The following is a 23,261-nucleotide window of genomic DNA, read 5'->3' as shown; positions in this document are numbered from 1 at the left end:
GGGCTCACGGCTTCCTTTGGGAATGGCTCTGCTGCAGGATGGCATGCTGCAGAGAATGCAGGTAGATGTTGTGCTCCCTCCTGGCATGCAGGTGGACAAGAAAGCCTGATCCAGCCCCCGCTCAGCCCATGTGTGGCTGTGGCATTGGGGCGGGGCAACTTTGGGAGCAGCCCCAGCCCTGCTGCTGGTCCCGGCTGGGCACGCAGCTGCTGGGACACAGGTGTGTCCTGATGGCCCCCGTGTACTCGTTTGAGAAGGGAAGGACAGAGTGCATCAGTGAGTTTGGTGTGGCTTACATGCGGCAAGGAGAAGGTGCAGCCCAGAACTGGCTTTCACTTTGAGAAGCTTTTGCTCTTGTGGGAGCAGCTGGTGGACCTTTTCAACCGAGCTGCAAGAGTGAAAAGTGTGATGGCATGTCTCTCTGAGAAGGAAGGTTCAGTGCCGCAGCGTGTTGTGCACAATTGATATGCTGATAAGAGAAGGGAGTGCTTTTGGAACGTGTTCCTTCCTGACACGTCTGTCTGTGGGAGCTTTAGGTGCTTGGACTCAGGGATAGCGAAGGTGTGTGAAAGTGACTGGGCTGCGAGAATCCTGTTGCAACAGGGAAGAGGGAAGGTCAGCAAATGTTTCCTGTCCTGGCACATGTCTCAGTCTGAAGTGCAGCTGGAGATGCTTCACTTCCGCCAAAGACTCTGCCAGCTTGAGAGGAGTTTGCGCTCTATGGAGTTGAGAAAGAAAGTGCGTAGGACAAGCTTGTTTCCTCCAGTTCCTAGACAGCAAAGGGGCTATGAAAGGCAGCACTGGCTTTTTGTTCTAGGAGTTTTTCTTGACAAGCAGCTGCTGGATGTTTGCAAGGGGGTTTGGGATATGCAAAAATGAGAGGGTAAGCTGGTACACTGAGCTTGAGAGCTTTTAAAAGCATATCTTCAGGGCTTTGGATGCATTTCAGAGGCTGGGAGTTCCATGCTGAGCAGCTGATGGCACAGAAGAGGTTCTAAAGAAAGAGGCCCTGCTGGAATTGCCTTTTCTTTTGCAGCCTAGAAACTGCACCGCCAACAGCAAAAACGATTCCTCCTCCCTCCCTGCAACATGCAGCATCACATTCCTTTCTGTCTCCAAGAGGCAGGATGCACAGCCGAGCTCTTCCACCCACTGCTCGCACACGACTGGAGCCGCGCCAGCCAAGCGCTTGGCTTTTTGCTGGCCACTGTCAGCGCTCATGGAAACAAGCACACGATAGCGCTGCCCACTTGCAGAAGAAGGAATCACTGCGAGGCCAGCTCGAAAGCAGCCCAAGGGCAGAGGCAACTTGGAAACTTCGCTGCTCTCAAATCAACGGTGTCAGGACAAAAAGATTTCCCTCATCTTCCCCTTGCACGTGCAGACTCCTCTTTGCACCCACACTCCAAGAGCAAGATGAACTCCTTTGCCCTAACTTGCACTTTCCTTCTCAGCTCTAGGCACCATCCTAAGGCTTCCCTCTGCCAGAGTCAGGATCCAAAGACAACGGCACCAGGGACTGCTCACACACAAAAGGCACCAGGACAAAAGGCTCCCGAGCTTGGCCTTTGCATTCCCGCGGACAGCTCAACAGCTCTAAGCCAGAGAAGTGCCTGCTGGGAAGAGCCTTTAGAATCACTCTGAGCACCTCATGACAAGGAGCTGCAGCGTGTGGGGATGAATCTGCAGCAGCCTCCTGCCCCAGGGTGTCCCCCGGGAGCAGCCATGCGCCAGGCCGTGACTGCCAGCTGCACATGCAAAGGAGCCGGTGTTCCACACCACGGCTGTGCCTGGGACAGAGACACGAGTGGCCACAGAAGTGGCCATGGCACTGTCCGCACGCTGTCCCTGCTGCTTCTCGCCCAGCCGCTGGCGGGGCACCAACTGCCAGCCACGCACTCCTAAAGCCACGGGCCCACTGGGACACTGCGGGGGCAGGTGGAAGCCAGCGGCCATTGTGACACAGCAGGGCTGCACAGAAGCCACGGTGCTTTGTGACCCGTGGCTCCCAGGAGAGCCTTTGTGATGCTGGGGACCTACCCGGAAGCCTGGCTCCAGTGTGACACCAGCACAGAAGCTCGGGGAGCCCTGGAGACCGTGGGGACGCTATGGAAGCTGATGGAAGCCTGGACACCACAGTGACGCTACGGAACCTGGTGGAACCGAGGGGCCACAGTGACACTCTGGGGCCTTTTGGAAGCAACGAGACCCTGGTGGGAAGCCACGGGATGATTAATGCTGGCAGGAACCTGCTGCAGGTGGGCTCCTCTCTCCCAGCTTCCACAAGTGCTGCTAGGATGCCACTGCGGCACTGGCTTGTCACGGGCTCACGGCTTCCTTTGGGAATGGCTCTGCTGCAGGATGGCATGCTGCAGAGAATGCAGGTAGATGTTGTGCTCCCTCCTGGCATGCAGGTGGACAAGAAAGCCTGATCCAGCCCCCGCTCAGCCCATGTGTGGCTGTGGCATTGGGGCGGGGCAACTTTGGGAGCAGCCCCAGCCCTGCTGCTGGTCCCGGCTGGGCACGCAGCTGCTGGGACACAGGTGTGTCCTGATGGCCCCCGTGTACTCATTTGAGAAGGGAAGGACAGAGTGCATCAGTGAGTTTGGTGTGGCTTACATGCGGCAAGGAGAAGGTGCAGCCCAGAACTGGCTTTCACTTTGAGAAGCTTTTGCTCTTGTGGGAGCAGCTGGTGGACCTTTTCAACCGAGCTGCAAGAGTGAAAAGTGTGATGGCATGTCTATCTGAGAAGGAAGGTTCCGTGCCGCAGCGTGTTGTGCACAATTGATATGCTGATAAGAGAAGGGAGTGCTTTTGGAACGTGTTCCTTCCTGACACGTCTGTCTGTGGGAGCTTTAGGTGCTTGGACTCAGGGATAGCGAAGGTGTGTGAAAGTGACTGGGCTGCGAGAATCCTGTTGCAACAGGGAAGAGGGAAGGTCAGCAAATGTTTCCTGTCCTGGCACATGTCTCAGTCTGAAGTGCAGCTGGAGATGCTTCACTTCCGCCAAAGACTCTGCCAGCTTGAGAGGAGTTTGCGCTCTATGGAGTTGAGAAAGAAAGTGCGTAGGACAAGCTTGTTTCCTCCAGTTCCTAGACAGCAAAGGGGCTATGAAAGGCAGCACTGGCTTTTTGTTCTAGGAGTTTTTCTTGACAAGCAGCTGCTGGATGTTTGGAAGGGGGTTTGGGATATGCAAAAATGAGAGGGTAAGCTGGTACACTGAGCTTGAGAGCTTTTAAAAGCATATCTTCAGGGCTTTGGATGCATTTCAGAGGCTGGGAGTTCCATGCTGAGCAGCTGATGGCACAGAAGAGGTTCTAAAGAAAGAGGCCCTGCTGGAATTGCCTTTTCTTTTGCAGCCTAGAAACTGCACAGCCAACAGCAAAAACGATTCCTCCTCCCTCCCTGCAACATGCAGCATCACATTCCTTTCTGTCCCCAAGAGGCAGGATGCACAGCCGAGCTCTTCCACCCACTGCTCGCACACGACTGGGGCCGCGCCAGCCAAGCGCTTGGCTTTTTGCTGGCCACTGTCAGCGCTCATGGAAACAAGCACACGATAGCGCTGCCCACTTGCAGAAGAAGGAATCACTGCGAGGCCAGCTCGAAAGCAGCCCAAGGGCAGAGGCAACTTGGAAACTTCGCTGCTCTCAAATCAACGGTGTCAGGACAAAAAGATTTCCCTCATCTTCCCCTTGCACGTGCAGACTCCTCTTTGCACCCACACTCCAAGAGCAAGATGAACTCCTTTGCCCTAACTTGCACTTTCCTTCTCAGCTCTAGGCACCATCCTAAGGCTTCCCTCTGCCAGAGTCAGGATCCAAAGACAACGGCACCAGGGACTGCTCACACACAAAAGGCACCAGGACAAAAGGCTCCCGAGCTTGGCCTTTGCATTCCCGCGGACAGCTCAACAGCTCTAAGCCAGAGAAGTGCCTGCTGGGAAGAGCCTTTAGAATCACTCTGAGCACCTCATGACAAGGAGCTGCAGCGTGTGGGGATGAATCTGCAGCAGCCTCCTGCCCCAGGGTGTCCCCCGGGAGCAGCCATGCGCCAGGCCGTGACTGCCAGCTGCACAGCCAAAGGAGCCGGTGTTCCACACCACGGCTGTGCCTGGGACAGAGACACGAGTGGCCACAGAAGTGGCCATGGCACTGTCCGCACGCTGTCCCTGCTGCTTCTCGCCCAGCCGCTGGCGGGGCACCAACTGCCAGCCACGCACTCCTAAAGCCACCGGCCCACTGGGACACTGCGGGGGCAGGTGGAAGCCAGCGGCCATTGTGACACAGCGGGGCTGCACAGAAGCCACGGTGCTTTGTGACCCGTGGCTCCCAGGAGAGCCTTTGTGATGCTGGGGACCTACCCGGAAGCCTGGCTCCAGTGTGACACCAGCACAGAAGCTCGGGGAGCCCTGGAGACCGTGGGGATGCTATGGAAGCTGATGGAAGCCTGGACACCACAGTGACACTATGGAAGCTGGTGGAACCGAGGGGCCACAGTGACACTCTGGGGCCTTTTGGAAGCAACGAGACTCTGGTGGGAAGCCACGGGATGATTAATGCTGGCAGGAACCTGCTGCAGGTGGGCTCCTCTCTCCCAGCTTCCACAAGTGCTGCTAGGATGCCACTGCGGCACTGGCTTGTCACGGGCTCACGGCTTCCTTTGGGAATGCCTCTGCTGCAGGATGGCATGCTGCAGAGAATGCAGGTAGATGTTGTGCTCCCTCCTGGCATGCAGGTGGACAAGAAAGCCTGATCCAGCCCCCGCTCAGCCCATGTGTGGCTGTGGCATTGGGGCGGGGCAACTTTGGGAGCAGCCCCAGCCCTGCTGCTGGTCCCGGCTGGGCACGCAGCTGCTGGGACACAGGTGTGTCCTGATGGCCCCCGTGTACTCGTTTGAGAAGGGAAGGACAGAGTGCATCAGTGAGTTTGGTGTGGCTTACATGCGGCAAGGAGAAGGTGCAGCCCAGAACTGGCTTTCACTTGGAGAAGCTTTTGCTCTTGTGGGAGCAGCTGGTGGACCTTTTCAACCGAGCTGCAAGAGTGAAAAGTGTGATGGCATGTCTCTCTGAGAAGGAAGGTTCAGTGCCGCAGCGTGTTGTGCGCAATTGATATGCTGATAAGAGAAGGGGGTGCTTTTGGACCGTTTTCCTTCCTGACACGTCTGTCTGTGGGAGCTTTAGGTGCTTGGACTCAGGGATAGCGAAGGTGTGTGAAAGTGACTGGGCTGCGAGAATCCTGTTGCAACAGGGAAGAGGGAAGGTCAGCAAATGTTTCCTGTCCTGGCACATGTCTCAGTCTGAAGTGCAGCTGGAGATGCTTCACTTCCGCCAAAGACTCTGCCAGCTTGAGAGGAGTTTGCGCTCTATGGAGTTGAGAAAGAAAGTGCGTAGGACAAGCTTGTTTCCTCCAGTTCCTAGACAGCAAAGGGGCTATGAAAGGCAGCACTGGCTTTTTGTTCTAGGAGTTTTTCTTGACAAGCAGCTGCTGGATGTTTGCAAGGGGGTTTGGGATATGCAAAAATGAGAGGGTAAGCTGGTACACTGAGCTTGAGAGCAAAAGCATATCTTCAGGGCTTTGGATGCATTTCAGAGGCTGGGAGTTCCATGCTGAGCAGCTGATGGCACAGAAGAGGTTCTAAAGAAAGAGGCCGTGCTGGAATTGCCTTTTCTTTTGCAGCCTAGAAACTGCACTGCCAACAGCAAAAACGATTCCTCCTCCCTCCCTGCAACATGCAGCATCACATTCCTTTCTGTCTCCAAGAGGCAGGATGCACAGCCGAGCTCTTCCACCCACTGCTCGCACACGACTGGAGCCGCGCCAGCCAAGCGCTTGGCTTTTTGCTGGCCACTGTCAGCGCTCATGGAAACAAGCACACGATAGCGCTGCCCACTTGCAGAAGAAGGAATCACTGCGAGGCCAGCTCGAAAGCAGCCCAAGGGCAGAGGCAACTTGGAAACTTCGCTGCTCTCAAATCAACGGTGTCAGGACAAAAAGATTTCCCTCATCTTCCCCTTGCACGTGCAGACTCCTCTTTGCACCCACACTCCAAGAGCAAGATGAACTCCTTTGCCCTAACTTGCACTTTCCTTCTCAGCTCTAGGCACCATCCTAAGGCTTCCCTCTGCCAGAGTCAGGATCCAAAGACAACGGCACCAGGGACTGCTCACACACAAAAGGCACCAGGACAAAAGGCTCCCGAGCTTGGCCTTTGCATTCCCACGGACAGCTCAACAGCTCTAAGCCAGAGAAGTGCCTGCTGGGAAGAGCCTTTAGAATCACTCTGAGCACCTCATGACAAGGAGCTGCAGCGTGTGGGGATGAATCTGCAGCAGCCTCCTGCCCCAGGGTGTCCCCCGGGAGCAGCCATGCGCCAGGCCGTGACTGCCAGCTGCACATGCAAAGGAGCCGGTGTTCCACACCACGGCTGTGCCTGGGACAGAGACACGAGTGGCCACAGAAGTGGCCATGGCACTGTCCGCACGCTGTCCCTGCTGCTTCTCGCCCAGCCGCTGGCGGGGCACCAACTGCCAGCCACGCACTCCTAAAGCCACGGGCCCACTGGGACACTGCGGGGGCAGGTGGAAGCCAGCGGCCATTGTGACACAGCGGGGCTGCACAGAAGCCACGGTGCTTTGTGACCCGTGGCTCCCAGGAGAGCCTTTGTGATGCTGGGGACCTACCCGGAAGCCTGGCTCCAGTGTGACACCAGCACAGAAGCTCGGGGAGCCCTGGAGACCGTGGGGACGCTATGGAAGCTGATGGAAGCCTGGACACCACAGTGACACTATGGAAGCTGGTGGAACCGAGGGGCCACAGTGACACTCTGGGGCCTTTTGGAAGCAACGAGACTCTGGTGGGAAGCCACGGGATGATTAATGCTGGCAGGAACCTGCTGCAGGTGGGCTCCTCTCTCCCAGCTTCCACAAGTGCTGCTAGGATGCCACTGCGGCACTGGCTTGTCACGGGCTCACGGCTTCCTTTGGGAATGGCTCTGCTGCAGGATGGCATGCTGCAGAGAATGCAGGTAGATGTTGTGCTCCCTCCTGGCATGCAGGTGGACAAGAAAGCCTGATCCAGCCCCCGCTCAGCCCATGTGTGGCTGTGGCATTGGGGCGGGGCAACTTTGGGAGCAGCCCCAGCCCTGCTGCTGGTCCCGGCTGGGCACGCAGCTGCTGGGACACAGGTGTGTCCTGATGGCCCCCGTGTACTCATTTGAGAAGGGAAGGACAGAGTGCATCAGTGAGTTTGGTGTGGCTTACATGCGGCAAGGAGAAGGTGCAGCCCAGAACTGGCTTTCACTTGGAGAAGCTTTTGCTCTTGTGGGAGCAGCTGGTGGACCTTTTCAACCGAGCTGCAAGAGTGAAAAGTGTGATGGCATGTCTCTCTGAGAAGGAAGGTTCAGTGCCGCAGCGTGTTGTGCGCAATTGATATGCTGATAAGAGAAGGGGGTGCTTTTGGACCGTTTTCCTTCCTGACACGTCTGTCTGTGGGAGCTTTAGGTGCTTGGACTCAGGGATAGCGAAGGTGTGTGAAAGTGACTGGGCTGCGAGAATCCTGTTGCAACAGGGAAGAGGGAAGGTCAGCAAATGTTTCCTGTCCTGGCACATGTCTCAGTCTGAAGTGCAGCTGGAGATGCTTCACTTCCGCCAAAGACTCTGCCAGCTTGAGAGGAGTTTGCGCTCTATGGAGTTGAGAAAGAAAGTGCGTAGGACAAGCTTGTTTCCTCCAGTTCCTAGACAGCAAAGGGGCTATGAAAGGCAGCACTGGCTTTTTGTTCTAGGAGTTTTTCTTGACAAGCAGCTGCTGGATGTTTGCAAGGGGGTTTGGGATATGCAAAAATGAGAGGGTAAGCTGGTACACTGAGCTTGAGAGCTTTTAAAAGCATATCTTCAGGGCTTTGGATGCATTTCAGAGGCTGGGAGTTCCATGCTGAGCAGCTGATGGCACAGAAGAGGTTCTAAAGAAAGAGGCCCTGCTGGAATTGCCTTTTCTTTTGCAGCCTAGAAACTGCACCGCCAACAGCAAAAACGATTCCTCCTCCCTCCCTGCAACATGCAGCATCACATTCCTTTCTGTCTCCAAGAGGCAGGATGCACAGCCGAGCTCTTCCACCCACTGCTCGCACACGACTGGAGCCGCGCCAGCCAAGCGCTTGGCTTTTTGCTGGCCACTGTCAGCGCTCATGGAAACAAGCACACGATAGCGCTGCCCACTTGCAGAAGAAGGAATCACTGCGAGGCCAGCTCGAAAGCAGCCCAAGGGCAGAGGCAACTTGGAAACTTTGCTGCTCTCAAATCAACGGTGTCAGGACAAAAAGATTTCCCTCATCTTCCCCTTGCACGTGCAGACTCCTCTTTGCACCCACACTCCAAGAGCAAGATGAACTCCTTTGCCCTAACTTGCACTTTCCTTCTCAGCTCTAGGCACCATCCTAAGGCTTCCCTCTGCCAGAGTCAGGATCCAAAGACAACGGCACCAGGGACTGCTCACACACAAAAGGCACCAGGACAAAAGGCTCCCGAGCTTGGCCTTTGCATTCCCGCGGACAGCTCAACAGCTCTAAGCCAGAGAAGTGCCTGCTGGGAAGAGCCTGTAGAATCACTCTGAGCACCTCATGACAAGGAGCTGCAGCGTGTGGGGATGAATCTGCAGCAGCCTCCTGCCCCAGGGTGTCCCCTGGGAGCAGCCATGCGCCAGGCCGTGACTGCCAGCTGCACAGCCAAAGGAGCCGGTGTTCCACACCACGGCTGTGCCTGGGACAGAGACACGAGTGGCCACAGAAGTGGCCATGGCACTGTCCGCACGCTGTCCCTGCTGCTTCTCGCCCAGCCGCTGGCGGGGCACCAACTGCCAGCCACGCACTCCTAAAGCCACGGGCCCACTGGGACACTGCGGGGGCAGGTGGAAGCCAGCGGCCATTGTGACACAGCGGGGCTGCACAGAAGCCACGGTGCTTTGTGACCCGTGGCTCCCAGGAGAGCCTTTGTGATGCTGGGGACCTACCCGGAAGCCTGGCTCCAGTGTGACACCAGCACAGAAGCTCGGGGAGCCCTGGAGACCGTGGGGACGCTATGGAAGCTGATGGAAGCCTGGACACCACAGTGACACTATGGAAGCTGGTGGAACCGAGGGGCCACAGTGACACTCTGGGGCCTTTTGGAAGCAACGAGACTCTGGTGGGAAGCCACGGGATGATTAATGCTGGCAGGAACCTGCTGCAGGTGGGCTCCTCTCTCCCAGCTTCCACAAGTGCTGCTAGGATGCCACTGCGGCACTGGCTTGTCACGGGCTCACGGCTTCCTTTGGGAATGGCTCTGCCGCAGGATGGCATGCTGCAGAGAATGCAGGTAGATGTTGTGCTCCCTCCTGGCATGCAGGTGGACAAGAAAGCCTGATCCAGCCCCCGCTCAGCCCATGTGTGGCTGTGGCATTGGGGCGGGGCAACTTTGGGAGCAGCCCCAGCCCTGCTGCTGGTCCCGGCTGGGCACGCAGCTGCTGGGACACAGGTGTGTCCTGATGGCCCCCGTGTACTCGTTTGAGAAGGGAAGGACAGAGTGCATCAGTGAGTTTGGTGTGGCTTACATGCGGCAAGGAGAAGGTGCAGCCCAGAACTGGCTTTCACTTTGAGAAGCTTTTGCTCTTGCGGGAGCAGCTGGTGGACCTTTTCAACCGAGCTGCAAGAGTGAAAAGTGTGATGGCATGTCTCTCTGAGAAGGAAGGTTCAGTGCCGCAGCGTGTTGTGCACAATTGATATGCTGATAAGAGAAGGGGGTGCTTTTGGACCGTTTTCCTTCCTGACACGTCTGTCTGTGGGAGCTTTAGGTGCTTGGACTCAGGGATAGCGAAGGTGTGTGAAAGTGACTGGGCTGCGAGAATCCTGTTGCAACAGGGAAGAGGGAAGGTCAGCAAATGTTTCCTGTCCTGGCACATGTCTCAGTCTGAAGTGCAGCTGGAGATGCTTCACTTCCGCCAAAGACTCTGCCAGCTTGAGAGGAGTTTGCACTCTATGGAGTTGAGAAAGAAAGTGCGTAGGACAAGCTTGTTTCCTCCAGTTCCTAGACAGCAAAGGGGCTATGAAAGGCAGCACTGGCTTTTTGTTCTAGGAGTTTTTCTTGACAAGCAGCTGCTGGATGTTTGCAAGGGGGTTTGGGATATGCAAAAATGAGAGGGTAAGCTGGTACACTGAGCTTGAGAGCTTTTAAAAGCATATCTTCAGGGCTTTGGATGCATTTCAGAGGCTGGGAGTTCCATGCTGAGCAGCTGATGGCACAGAAGAGGTTCTAAAGAAAGAGGCCGTGCTGGAATTGCCTTTTCTTTTGCAGCCTAGAAACTGCACAGCCAACAGCAAAAACGATTCCTCCTCCCTCCCTGCAACATGCAGCATCACATTCCTTTCTGTCACCAAGAGGCAGGATGCACAGCCGAGCTCTTCCACCCACTGCTCGCACACGACTGGGGCCGCGCCAGCCAAGCGCTTGGCTTTTTGCTGGCCACTGTCAGCGCTCATGGAAACAAGCACACGATAGCGCTGCCCACTTGCAGAAGAAGGAATCACTGCGAGGCCAGCTCGAAAGCAGCCCAAGGGCAGAGGCAACTTGGAAACTTCGCTGCTCTCAAATCAACGGTGTCAGGACAAAAAGATTTCCCTCATCTTCCCCTTGCACGTGCAGACTCCTCTTTGCACCCACACTCCAAGAGCAAGATGAACTCCTTTGCCCTAACTTGCACTTTCCTTCTCAGCTCTAGGCACCATCCTAAGGCTTCCCTCTGCCAGAGTCAGGATCCAAAGACAACGGCAGCAGGGACTGCTCACACACAAAAGGCACCAGGACAAAAGGCTCCCGGGCTTGGCCTTTGCATTCCCGCGGACAGCTCAACAGCTCTAAGCCAGAGAAGTGCCTGCTGGGAAGAGCCTTTAGAATCACTCTGAGCACCTCATGACAAGGAGCTGCAGCGTGTGGGGATGAATCTGCAGCAGCCTCCTGCCCCAGGGTGTCCCCCGGGAGCAGCCATGCGCCAGGCCGTGACTGCCAGCTGCACATGCAAAGGAGCCGGTGTTCCACACCACGGCTGTGCCTGGGACAGAGACACGAGTGGCCACAGAAGTGGCCATGGCACTGTCCGCACGCTGTCCCTGCTGCTTCTCGCCCAGCCGCTGGCGGGGCACCAACTGCCAGCCACGCACTCCTAAAGCCACGGGCCCACTGGGACACTGCGGGGGCTGGTGGAAGCCAGCGGCCATTGTGACACAGCGGGGCTGCACAGAAGCCACGGTGCTTTGTGACCCGTGGCTCCCAGGAGAGCCTTTGTGATGCTGGGGACCTACCCGGAAGCCTGGCTCCAGTGTGACACCAGCACAGAAGCTCGGGGAGCCCTGGAGACCGTGGGGACGCTATGGAAGCTGATGGAAGCCTGGACACCACAGTGACACTATGGAAGCTGGTGGAACCGAGGGGCCACAGTGACACTCTGGGGCCTTTTGGAAGCAACGAGACTCTGGTGGGAAGCCACGGGATGATTAATGCTGGCAGGAACCTGCTGCAGGTGGGCTCCTCTCTCCCAGCTTCCACAAGTGCTGCTAGGATGCCACTGCGGCACTGGCTTGTCACGGGCTCACGGCTTCCTTTGGGAATGGCTCTGCTGCAGGATGGCATGCTGCAGAGAATGCAGGTAGATGTTGTGCTCCCTCCTGGCATGCAGGTGGACAAGAAAGCCTGATCCAGCCCCCGCTCAGCCCATGTGTGGCTGTGGCATTGGGGCGGGGCAACTTTGGGAGCAGCCCCAGCCCTGCTGCTGGTCCCGGCTGGGCACGCAGCTGCTGGGACACAGGTGTGTCCTGATGGCCCCCGTGTACTCATTTGAGAAGGGAAGGACAGAGTGCATCAGTGAGTTTGGTGTGGCTTACATGCGGCAAGGAGAAGGTGCAGCCCAGAACTGGCTTTCACTTTGAGAAGCTTTTGCTCTTGTGGGAGCAGCTGGTGGACCTTTTCAACCGAGTTGCAAGAGTGAAAAGTGTGATGGCATGTCTATCTGAGAAGGAAGGTTCAGTGCCGCAGCGTGTTGTGCACAATTGATATGCTGATAAGAGAAGGGAGTGCTTTTGGAACGTGTTCCTTCCTGACACGTCTGTCTGTGGGAGCTTTAGGTGCTTGGACTCAGGGATAGCGAAGGTGTGTGAAAGTGACTGGGCTGCGAGAATCCTGTTGCAACAGGGAAGAGGGAAGGTCAGCAAATGTTTCCTGTCCTGGCACATGTCTCAGTCTGAAGTGCAGCTGGAGATGCTTCACTTCCGCCAAAGACTCTGCCAGCTTGAGAGGAGTTTGCGCTCTATGGAGTTGAGAAAGAAAGTGCGTAGGACAAGCTTGTTTCCTCCAGTTCCTAGACAGCAAAGGGGCTATGAAAGGCAGCACTGGCTTTTTGTTCTAGGAGTTTTTCTTGACAAGCAGCTGCTGGATGTTTGCAAGGGGGTTTGGGATATGCAAAAATGAGAGGGTAAGCTGGTACACTGAGCTTGAGAGCAAAAGCATATCTTCAGGGCTTTGGATGCATTTCAGAGGCTGGGAGTTCCATGCTGAGCAGCTGATGGCACAGAAGAGGTTCTAAAGAAAGAGGCCCTGCTGGAATTGCCTTTTCTTTTGCAGCCTAGAAACTGCACCGCCAACAGCAAAAACGATTCCTCCTCCCTCCCTGCAACATGCAGCATCACATTCCTTTCTGTCTCCAAGAGGCAGGATGCACAGCCGAGCTCTTCCACCCACTGCTCGCACACGACTGGAGCCGCGCCAGCCAAGCGCTTGGCTTTTTGCTGGCCACTGTCAGCGCTCATGGAAACAAGCACACGATAGCGCTGCCCACTTGCAGAAGAAGGAATCACTGCGAGGCCAGCTCGAAAGCAGCCCAAGGGCAGAGGCAACTTGGAAACTTCGCTGCTCTCAAATCAACGGTGTCAGGACAAAAAGATTTCCCTCATCTTCCCCTTGCACGTGCAGACTCCTCTTTGCACCCACACTCCAAGAGCAAGATGAACTCCTTTGCCCTAACTTGCACTTTCCTTCTCAGCTCTAGGCACCATCCTAAGGCTTCCCTCTGCCAGAGTCAGGATCCAAAGACAACGGCACCAGGGACTGCTCACACACAAAAGGCACCAGGACAAAAGGCTCCCGAGCTTGGCCTTTGCATTCCCGCGGACAGCTCAACAGCTCTAAGCCAGAGAAGTGCCTGCTGGGAAGAGCCTGTAGAATCACTCTGAGCACCTCATGACAAGGAGCTGCAGCGTGTGGGGATGAATCTGCAGCAGCCTCCTGCCCCAGGGTGTCCCCCGGGAGCAGCCATGCGCCAGGCCGTGACTGCCAGCTGCACGCGCAAAGGAACCGGTGTTCCACACCACGGCTGTGCCTGGGACAGAGACACGAGTGGCCACAGAAGTGGCCATGGCACTGTCCGCACGCTGTCCCTGCTGCTTCTCGCCCAGCCGCTGGCGGGGCACCAACTGCCAGCCACGCACTCCTAAAGCCACGGGCCCACTGGGACACTGCGGGGGCAGGTGGAAGCCAGCGGCCATTGTGACACAGCGGGGCTGCACAGAAGCCACGGTGCTTTGTGACCCGTGGCTCCCAGGAGAGCCTTTGTGATGCTGGGGACCTACCCGGAAGCCTGGCTCCAGTGTGACACCAGCACAGAAGCTCGGGGAGCCCTGGAGACCGTGGGGACGCTATGGAAGCTGATGGAAGCCTGGACACCACAGTGACGCTACGGAACCTGGTGGAACCGAGGGGCCACAGTGACACTCTGGGGCCTTTTGGAAGCAACGAGACCCTGGTGGGAAGCCACGGGATGATTAATGCTGGCAGGAACCTGCTGCAGGTGGGCTCCTCTCTCCCAGCTTCCACAAGTGCTGCTAGGATGCCACTGCGGCACTGGCTTGTCACGGGCTCACGGCTTCCTTTGGGAATGGCTCTGCTGCAGGATGGCATGCTGCAGAGAATGCAGGTAGATGTTGTGCTCCCTCCTGGCATGCAGGTGGACAAGAAAGCCTGATCCAGCCCCCGCTCAGCCCATGTGTGGCTGTGGCATTGGGGCGGGGCAACTTTGGGAGCAGCCCCAGCCCTGCTGCTGGTCCCGGCTGGGCACGCAGCTGCTGGGACACAGGTGTGTCCTGATGGCCCCCGTGTACTCATTTGAGAAGGGAAGGACAGAGTGCATCAGTGAGTTTGGTGTGGCTTACATGCGGCAAGGAGAAGGTGCAGCCCAGAACTGGCTTTCACTTTGAGAAGCTTTTGCTCTTGTGGGAGCAGCTGGTGGACCTTTTCAACCGAGCTGCAAGAGTGAAAAGTGTGATGGCATGTCTCTCTGAGAAGGAAGGTTCAGTGCCGCAGCGTGTTGTGCACAATTGATATGCTGATAAGAGAAGGGAGTGCTTTTGGAACGTGTTCCTTCCTGACACGTCTGTCTGTGGGAGCTTTAGGTGCTTGGACTCAGGGATAGCGAAGGTGTGTGAAAGTGACTGGGCTGCGAGAATCCTGTTGCAACAGGGAAGAGGGAAGGTCAGCAAATGTTTCCTGTCCTGGCACATGTCTCAGTCTGAAGTGCAGCTGGAGATGCTTCACTTCCGCCAAAGACTCTGCCAGCTTGAGAGGAGTTTGCGCTCTATGGAGTTGAGAAAGAAAGTGCGTAGGACAAGCTTGTTTCCTCCAGTTCCTAGACAGCAAAGGGGCTATGAAAGGCAGCACTGGCTTTTTGTTCTAGGAGTTTTTCTTGACAAGCAGCTGCTGGATGTTTGCAAGGGGGTTTGGGATATGCAAAAATGAGAGGGTAAGCTGGTACACTGAGCTTGAGAGCTTTTAAAAGCATATCTTCAGGGCTTTGGATGCATTTCAGAGGCTGGGAGTTCCATGCTGAGCAGCTGATGGCACAGAAGAGGTTCTAAAGAAAGAGGCCCTGCTGGAATTGCCTTTTCTTTTGCAGCCTAGAAACTGCACCGCCAACAGCAAAAACGATTCCTCCTCCCTCCCTGCAACATGCAGCATCACATTCCTTTCTGTCTCCAAGAGGCAGGATGCACAGCCGAGCTCTTCCACCCACTGCTCGCACACGACTGGAGCCGCGCCAGCCAAGCGCTTGGCTTTTTGCTGGCCACTGTCAGCGCTCATGGAAACAAGCACACGATAGCGCTGCCCACTTGCAGAAGAAGGAATCACTGCGAGGCCAGCTCGAAAGCAGCCCAAGGGCAGAGGCAACTTGGAAACTTCGCTGCTCTCAAATCAACGGTGTCAGGACAAAAAGATTTCCCTCATCTTCCCCTTGCACGTGCAGACTCCTCTTTGCACCCACACTCCAAGAGCAAGATGAACTCCTTTGCCCTAACTTGCACTTTCCTTCTCAGCTCTAGGCACCATCCTAAGGCTTCCCTCTGCCAGAGTCAGGATCCAAAGACAACGGCACCAGGGACTGCTCACACACAAAAGGCACCAGGACAAAAGGCTCCCGAGCTTGGCCTTTGCATTCCCGCGGACAGCTCAACAGCTCTAAGCCAGAGAAGTGCCTGCTGGGAAGAGCCTTTAGAATCACTCTGAGCACCTCATGACAAGGAGCTGCAGCGTGTGGGGATGAATCTGCAGCAGCCTCCTGCCCCAGGGTGTCCCCCGGGAGCAGCCATGCGCCAGGCCGTGACTGCCAGCTGCACATGCAAAGGAGCCGGTGTTCCACACCACGGCTGTGCCTGGGACAGAGACACGAGTGGCCACAGAAGTGGCCATGGCACTGTCCGCACGCTGTCCCTGCTGCTTCTCGCCCAGCCGCTGGCGGGGCACCAACTGCCAGCCACGCACTCCTAAAGCCACGGGCCCACTGGGACACTGCGGGGGCAGGTGGAAGCCAGCGGCCATTGTGACACAGCAGGGCTGCACAGAAGCCACGGTGCTTTGTGACCCGTGGCTCCCAGGAGAGCCTTTGTGATGCTGGGGACCTACCCGGAAGCCTGGCTCCAGTGTGACACCAGCACAGAAGCTCGGGGAGCCCTGGAGACCGTGGGGACGCTATGGAAGCTGATGGAAGCCTGGACACCACAGTGACGCTACGGAACCTGGTGGAACCGAGGGGCCACAGTGACACTCTGGGGCCTTTTGGAAGCAACGAGACCCTGGTGGGAAGCCACGGGATGATTAATGCTGGCAGGAACCTGCTGCAGGTGGGCTCCTCTCTCCCAGCTTCCACAAGTGCTGCTAGGATGCCACTGCGGCACTGGCTTGTCACGGGCTCACGGCTTCCTTTGGGAATGGCTCTGCTGCAGGATGGCATGCTGCAGAGAATGCAGGTAGATGTTGTGCTCCCTCCTGGCATGCAGGTGGACAAGAAAGCCTGATCCAGCCCCCGCTCAGCCCATGTGTGGCTGTGGCATTGGGGCGGGGCAACTTTGGGAGCAGCCCCAGCCCTGCTGCTGGTCCCGGCTGGGCACGCAGCTGCTGGGACACAGGTGTGTCCTGATGGCCCCCGTGTACTCATTTGAGAAGGGAAGGACAGAGTGCATCAGTGAGTTTGGTGTGGCTTACATGCGGCAAGGAGAAGGTGCAGCCCAGAACTGGCTTTCACTTTGAGAAGCTTTTGCTCTTGCGGGAGCAGCTGGTGGACCTTTTCAACCGAGCTGCAAGAGTGAAAAGTGTGATGGCATGTCTCTCTGAGAAGGAAGGTTCAGTGCCGCAGCGTGTTGTGCGCAATTGATATGCTGATAAGAGAAGGGGGTGCTTTTGGACCGTTTTCCTTCCTGACACGTCTGTCTGTGGGAGCTTTAGGTGCTTGGACTCAGGGATAGCGAAGGTGTGTGAAAGTGACTGGGCTGCGAGAATCCTGTTGCAACAGGGAAGAGGGAAGGTCAGCAAATGTTTCCTGTCCTGGCACATGTCTCAGTCTGAAGTGCAGCTGGAGATGCTTCACTTCCGCCAAAGACTCTGCCAGCTTGAGAGGAGTTTGCGCTCTATGGAGTTGAGAAAGAAAGTGCGTAGGACAAGCTTGTTTCCTCCAGTTCCTAGACAGCAAAGGGGCTATGAAAGGCAGCACTGGCTTTTTGTTCTAGGAGTTTTTCTTGACAAGCAGCTGCTGGATGTTTGCAAGGGGGTTTGGGATATGCAAAAAGGAGAGGGTAAGCTGGTACACTGAGCTTGAGAGCTTTTAAAAGCATATCTTCAGGGCTTTGGATGCATTTCAGAGGCTGGGAGTTCCATGCTGAGCAGCTGATGGCACAGAAGAGGTTCTAAAGAAAGAGGCCCTGCTGGAATTGCCTTTTCTTTTGCAGCCTAGAAACTGCACTGCCAACAGCAAAAACGATTCCTCCTCCCTCCCTGCAACATGCAGCATCACATTCCTTTCTGTCTCCAAGAGGCAGGATGCACAGCCGAGCTCTTCCACCCACTGCTCGCACACGACTGGAGCCGCGCCAGCCAAGCGCTTGGCTTTTTGCTGGCCACTGTCAGCGCTCATGGAAACAAGCACACGATAGCGCTGCCCACTTGCAGAAGAAGGAATCACTGCGAGGCCAGCTCGAAAGCAGCCCAAGGGCAGAGGCAACTTGGAAACTTCGCTGCTCTCAAATCAACGGTGTCAGGACAAAAAGATTTCCCTCATCTTCCCCTTGCACGTGCAGACTCCTCTTTGCACCCACACTCCAAGAGCAAGATGAACTCCTTTGCCCTAACTTGCACTTTCCTTCTCAGCTCTAGGCACCATCCTAAGGCTTCCCTCTGCCAGAGTCAGGATCCAAAGACAACGGCACCAGGGACTGCTCACACACAAAAGGCACCAGGACAAAAGGCTCCCGAGCTTGGCCTTTGCATTCCCACGGACAGCTCAACAGCTCTAAGCCAGAGAAGTGCCTGCTGGGAAGAGCCTTTAGAATCACTCTGAGCACCTCATGACAAGGAGCTGCAGCGTGTGGGGATGAATCTGCAGCAGCCTCCTGCCCCAGGGTGTCCCCCGGGAGCAGCCATGCGCCAGGCCGTGACTGCCAGCTGCACATGCAAAGGAGCCGGTGTTCCACACCACGGCTGTGCCTGGGACAGAGACACGAGTGGCCACAGAAGTGGCCATGGCACTGTCCGCACGCTGTCCCTGCTGCTTCTCGCCCAGCCGCTGGCGGGGCACCAACTGCCAGCCACGCACTCCTAAAGCCACGGGCCCACTGGGACACTGCGGGGGCAGGTGGAAGCCAGCGGCCATTGTGACACAGCGGGGCTGCACAGAAGCCACGGTGCTTTGTGACCCGTGGCTCCCAGGAGAGCCTTTGTGATGCTGGGGACCTACCCGGAAGCCTGGCTCCAGTGTGACACCAGCACAGAAGCTCGGGGAGCCCTGGAGACCGTGGGGATGCTATGGAAGCTGATGGAAGCCTGGACACCACAGTGACACTATGGAAGCTGGTGGAACCGAGGGGCCACAGTGACACTCTGGGGCCTTTTGGAAGCAACGAGACTCTGGTGGGAAGCCACGGGATGATTAATGCTGGCAGGAACCTGCTGCAGGTGGGCTCCTCTCTCCCAGCTTCCACAAGTGCTGCTAGGATGCCACTGCGGCACTGGCTTGTCACGGGCTCACGGCTTCCTTTGGGAATGGCTCTGCTGCAGGATGGCATGCTGCAGAGAATGCAGGTAGATGTTGTGCTCCCTCCTGGCATGCAGGTGGACAAGAAAGCCTGATCCAGCCCCCGCTCAGCCCATGTGTGGCTGTGGCATTGGGGCGGGGCAACTTTGGGAGCAGCCCCAGCCCTGCTGCTGGTCCCGGCTGGGCACGCAGCTGCTGGGACACAGGTGTGTCCTGATGGCCCCCGTGTACTCATTTGAGAAGGGAAGGACAGAGTGCATCAGTGAGTTTGGTGTGGCTTACATGCGGCAAGGAGAAGGTGCAGCCCAGAACTGGCTTTCACTTGGAGAAGCTTTTGCTCTTGTGGGAGCAGCTGGTGGACCTTTTCAACCGAGCTGCAAGAGTGAAAAGTGTGATGGCATGTCTCTCTGAGAAGGAAGGTTCAGTGCCGCAGCGTGTTGTGCGCAATTGATATGCTGATAAGAGAAGGGGGTGCTTTTGGACCGTTTTCCTTCCTGACACGTCTGTCTGTGGGAGCTTTAGGTGCTTGGACTCAGGGATAGCGAAGGTGTGTGAAAGTGACTGGGCTGCGAGAATCCTGTTGCAACAGGGAAGAGGGAAGGTCAGCAAATGTTTCCTGTCCTGGCACATGTCTCAGTCTGAAGTGCAGCTGGAGATGCTTCACTTCCGCCAAAGACTCTGCCAGCTTGAGAGGAGTTTGCGCTCTATGGAGTTGAGAAAGAAAGTGCGTAGGACAAGCTTGTTTCCTCCAGTTCCTAGACAGCAAAGGGGCTATGAAAGGCAGCACTGGCTTTTTGTTCTAGGAGTTTTTCTTGACAAGCAGCTGCTGGATGTTTGCAAGGGGGTTTGGGATATGCAAAAATGAGAGGGTAAGCTGGTACACTGAGCTTGAGAGCTTTTAAAAGCATATCTTCAGGGCTTTGGATGCATTTCAGAGGCTGGGAGTTCCATGCTGAGCAGCTGATGGCACAGAAGAGGTTCTAAAGAAAGAGGCCCTGCTGGAATTGCCTTTTCTTTTGCAGCCTAGAAACTGCACTGCCAACAGCAAAAACGATTCCTCCTCCCTCCCTGCAACATGCAGCATCACATTCCTTTCTGTCTCCAAGAGGCAGGATGCACAGCCGAGCTCTTCCACCCACTGCTCGCACACGACTGGAGCCGCGCCAGCCAAGCGCTTGGCTTTTTGCTGGCCACTGTCAGCGCTCATGGAAACAAGCACACGATAGCGCTGCCCACTTGCAGAAGAAGGAATCACTGCGAGGCCAGCTCGAAAGCAGCCCAAGGGCAGAGGCAACTTGGAAACTTCGCTGCTCTCAAATCAACGGTGTCAGGACAAAAAGATTTCCCTCATCTTCCCCTTGCACGTGCAGACTCCTCTTTGCACCCACACTCCAAGAGCAAGATGAACTCCTTTGCCCTAACTTGCACTTTCCTTCTCAGCTCTAGGCACCATCCTAAGGCTTCCCTCTGCCAGAGTCAGGATCCAAAGACAACGGCACCAGGGACTGCTCACACACAAAAGGCACCAGGACAAAAGGCTCCCGAGCTTGGCCTTTGCATTCCCACGGACAGCTCAACAGCTCTAAGCCAGAGAAGTGCCTGCTGGGAAGAGCCTTTAGAATCACTCTGAGCACCTCATGACAAGGAGCTGCAGCGTGTGGGGATGAATCTGCAGCAGCCTCCTGCCCCAGGGTGTCCCCCGGGAGCAGCCATGCGCCAGGCCGTGACTGCCAGCTGCACATGCAAAGGAGCCGGTGTTCCACACCACGGCTGTGCCTGGGACAGAGACACGAGTGGCCACAGAAGTGGCCATGGCACTGTCCGCACGCTGTCCCTGCTGCTTCTCGCCCAGCCGCTGGCGGGGCACCAACTGCCAGCCACGCACTCCTAAAGCCACGGGCCCACTGGGACACTGCGGGGGCAGGTGGAAGCCAGCGGCCATTGTGACACAGCGGGGCTGCACAGAAGCCACGGTGCTTTGTGACCCGTGGCTCCCAGGAGAGCCTTTGTGATGCTGGGGACCTACCCGGAAGCCTGGCTCCAGTGTGACACCAGCACAGAAGCTCGGGGAGCCCTGGAGACCGTGGGGACGCTATGGAAGCTGATGGAAGCCTGGACACCACAGTGACACTATGGAAGCTGGTGGAACCGAGGGGCCACAGTGACACTCTGGGGCCTTTTGGAAGCAACGAGACTCTGGTGGGAAGCCACGGGATGATTAATGCTGGCAGGAACCTGCTGCAGGTGGGCTCCTCTCTCCCAGCTTCCACAAGTGCTGCTAGGATGCCACTGCGGCACTGGCTTGTCACGGGCTCACGGCTTCCTTTGGGAATGGCTCTGCTGCAGGATGGCATGCTGCAGAGAATGCAGGTAGATGTTGTGCTCCCTCCTGGCATGCAGGTGGACAAGAAAGCCTGATCCAGCCCCCGCTCAGCCCATGTGTGGCTGTGGCATTGGGGCGGGGCAACTTTGGGAGCAGCCCCAGCCCTGCTGCTGGTCCCGGCTGGGCACGCAGCTGCTGGGACACAGGTGTGTCCTGATGGCCCCCGTGTACTCATTTGAGAAGGGAAGGACAGAGTGCATCAGTGAGTTTGGTGTGGCTTACATGCGGCAAGGAGAAGGTGCAGCCCAGAACTGGCTTTCACTTGGAGAAGCTTTTGCTCTTGTGGGAGCAGCTGGTGGACCTTTTCAACCGAGCTGCAAGAGTGAAAAGTGTGATGGCATGTCTCTCTGAGAAGGAAGGTTCAGTGCCGCAGCGTGTTGTGCGCAATTGATATGCTGATAAGAGAAGGGGGTGCTTTTGGACCGTTTTCCTTCCTGACACGTCTGTCTGTGGGAGCTTTAGGTGCTTGGACTCAGGGATAGCGAAGGTGTGTGAAAGTGACTGGGCTGCGAGAATCCTGTTGCAACAGGGAAGAGGGAAGGTCAGCAAATGTTTCCTGTCCTGGCACATGTCTCAGTCTGAAGTGCAGCTGGAGATGCTTCACTTCCGCCAAAGACTCTGCCAGCTTGAGAGGAGTTTGCGCTCTATGGAGTTGAGAAAGAAAGTGCGTAGGACAAGCTTGTTTCCTCCAGTTCCTAGACAGCAAAGGGGCTATGAAAGGCAGCACTGGCTTTTTGTTCTAGGAGTTTTTCTTGACAAGCAGCTGCTGGATGTTTGCAAGGGGGTTTGGGATATGCAAAAATGAGAGGGTAAGCTGGTACACTGAGCTTGAGAGCTTTTAAAAGCATATCTTCAGGGCTTTGGATGCATTTCAGAGGCTGGGAGTTCCATGCTGAGCAGCTGATGGCACAGAAGAGGTTCTAAAGAAAGAGGCCCTGCTGGAATTGCCTTTTCTTTTGCAGCCTAGAAACTGCACCGCCAACAGCAAAAACGATTCCTCCTCCCTCCCTGCAACATGCAGCATCACATTCCTTTCTGTCTCCAAGAGGCAGGATGCACAGCCGAGCTCTTCCACCCACTGCTCGCACACGACTGGAGCCGCGCCAGCCAAGCGCTTGGCTTTTTGCTGGCCACTGTCAGCGCTCATGGAAACAAGCACACGATAGCGCTGCCCACTTGCAGAAGAAGGAATCACTGCGAGGCCAGCTCGAAAGCAGCCCAAGGGCAGAGGCAACTTGGAAACTTTGCTGCTCTCAAATCAACGGTGTCAGGACAAAAAGATTTCCCTCATCTTCCCCTTGCACGTGCAGACTCCTCTTTGCACCCACACTCCAAGAGCAAGATGAACTCCTTTGCCCTAACTTGCACTTTCCTTCTCAGCTCTAGGCACCATCCTAAGGCTTCCCTCTGCCAGAGTCAGGATCCAAAGACAACGGCACCAGGGACTGCTCACACACAAAAGGCACCAGGACAAAAGGCTCCCGAGCTTGGCCTTTGCATTCCCGCGGACAGCTCAACAGCTCTAAGCCAGAGAAGTGCCTGCTGGGAAGAGCCTGTAGAATCACTCTGAGCACCTCATGACAAGGAGCTGCAGCGTGTGGGGATGAATCTGCAGCAGCCTCCTGCCCCAGGGTGTCCCCTGGGAGCAGCCATGCGCCAGGCCGTGACTGCCAGCTGCACAGCCAAAGGAGCCGGTGTTCCACACCACGGCTGTGCCTGGGACAGAGACACGAGTGGCCACAGAAGTGGCCATGGCACTGTCCGCACGCTGTCCCTGCTGCTTCTCGCCCAGCCGCTGGCGGGGCACCAACTGCCAGCCACGCACTCCTAAAGCCACGGGCCCACTGGGACACTGCAGGGGCAGGTGGAAGCCAGCGGCCATTGTGACACAGCGGGGCTGCACAGAAGCCACGGTGCTTTGTGACCCGTGGCTCCCAGGAGAGCCTTTGTGATGCTGGGGACCTACCCGGAAGCCTGGCTCCAGTGTGACACCAGCACAGAAGCTCGGGGAGCCCTGGAGACCGTGGGGACGCTATGGAAGCTGATGGAAGCCTGGACACCACAGTGACACTATGGAAGCTGGTGGAACCGAGGGGCCACAGTGACACTCTGGGGCCTTTTGGAAGCAACGAGACTCTGGTGGGAAGCCACGGGATGATTAATGCTGGCAGGAACCTGCTGCAGGTGGGCTCCTCTCTCCCAGCTTCCACAAGTGCTGCTAGGATGCCACTGCGGCACTGGCTTGTCACGGGCTCACGGCTTCCTTTGGGAATGGCTCTGCCGCAGGA

Source organism: Coloeus monedula, assembly GCF_965178545.1.
Source record: "Coloeus monedula genome assembly, chromosome: 31".
NCBI classification, from domain to species: Eukaryota; Metazoa; Chordata; class Aves; order Passeriformes; family Corvidae; genus Coloeus; species Coloeus monedula.
The sequence above is the reverse complement of the archived record's forward strand: the minus strand, read 5'-3'. Positions refer to the sequence as shown.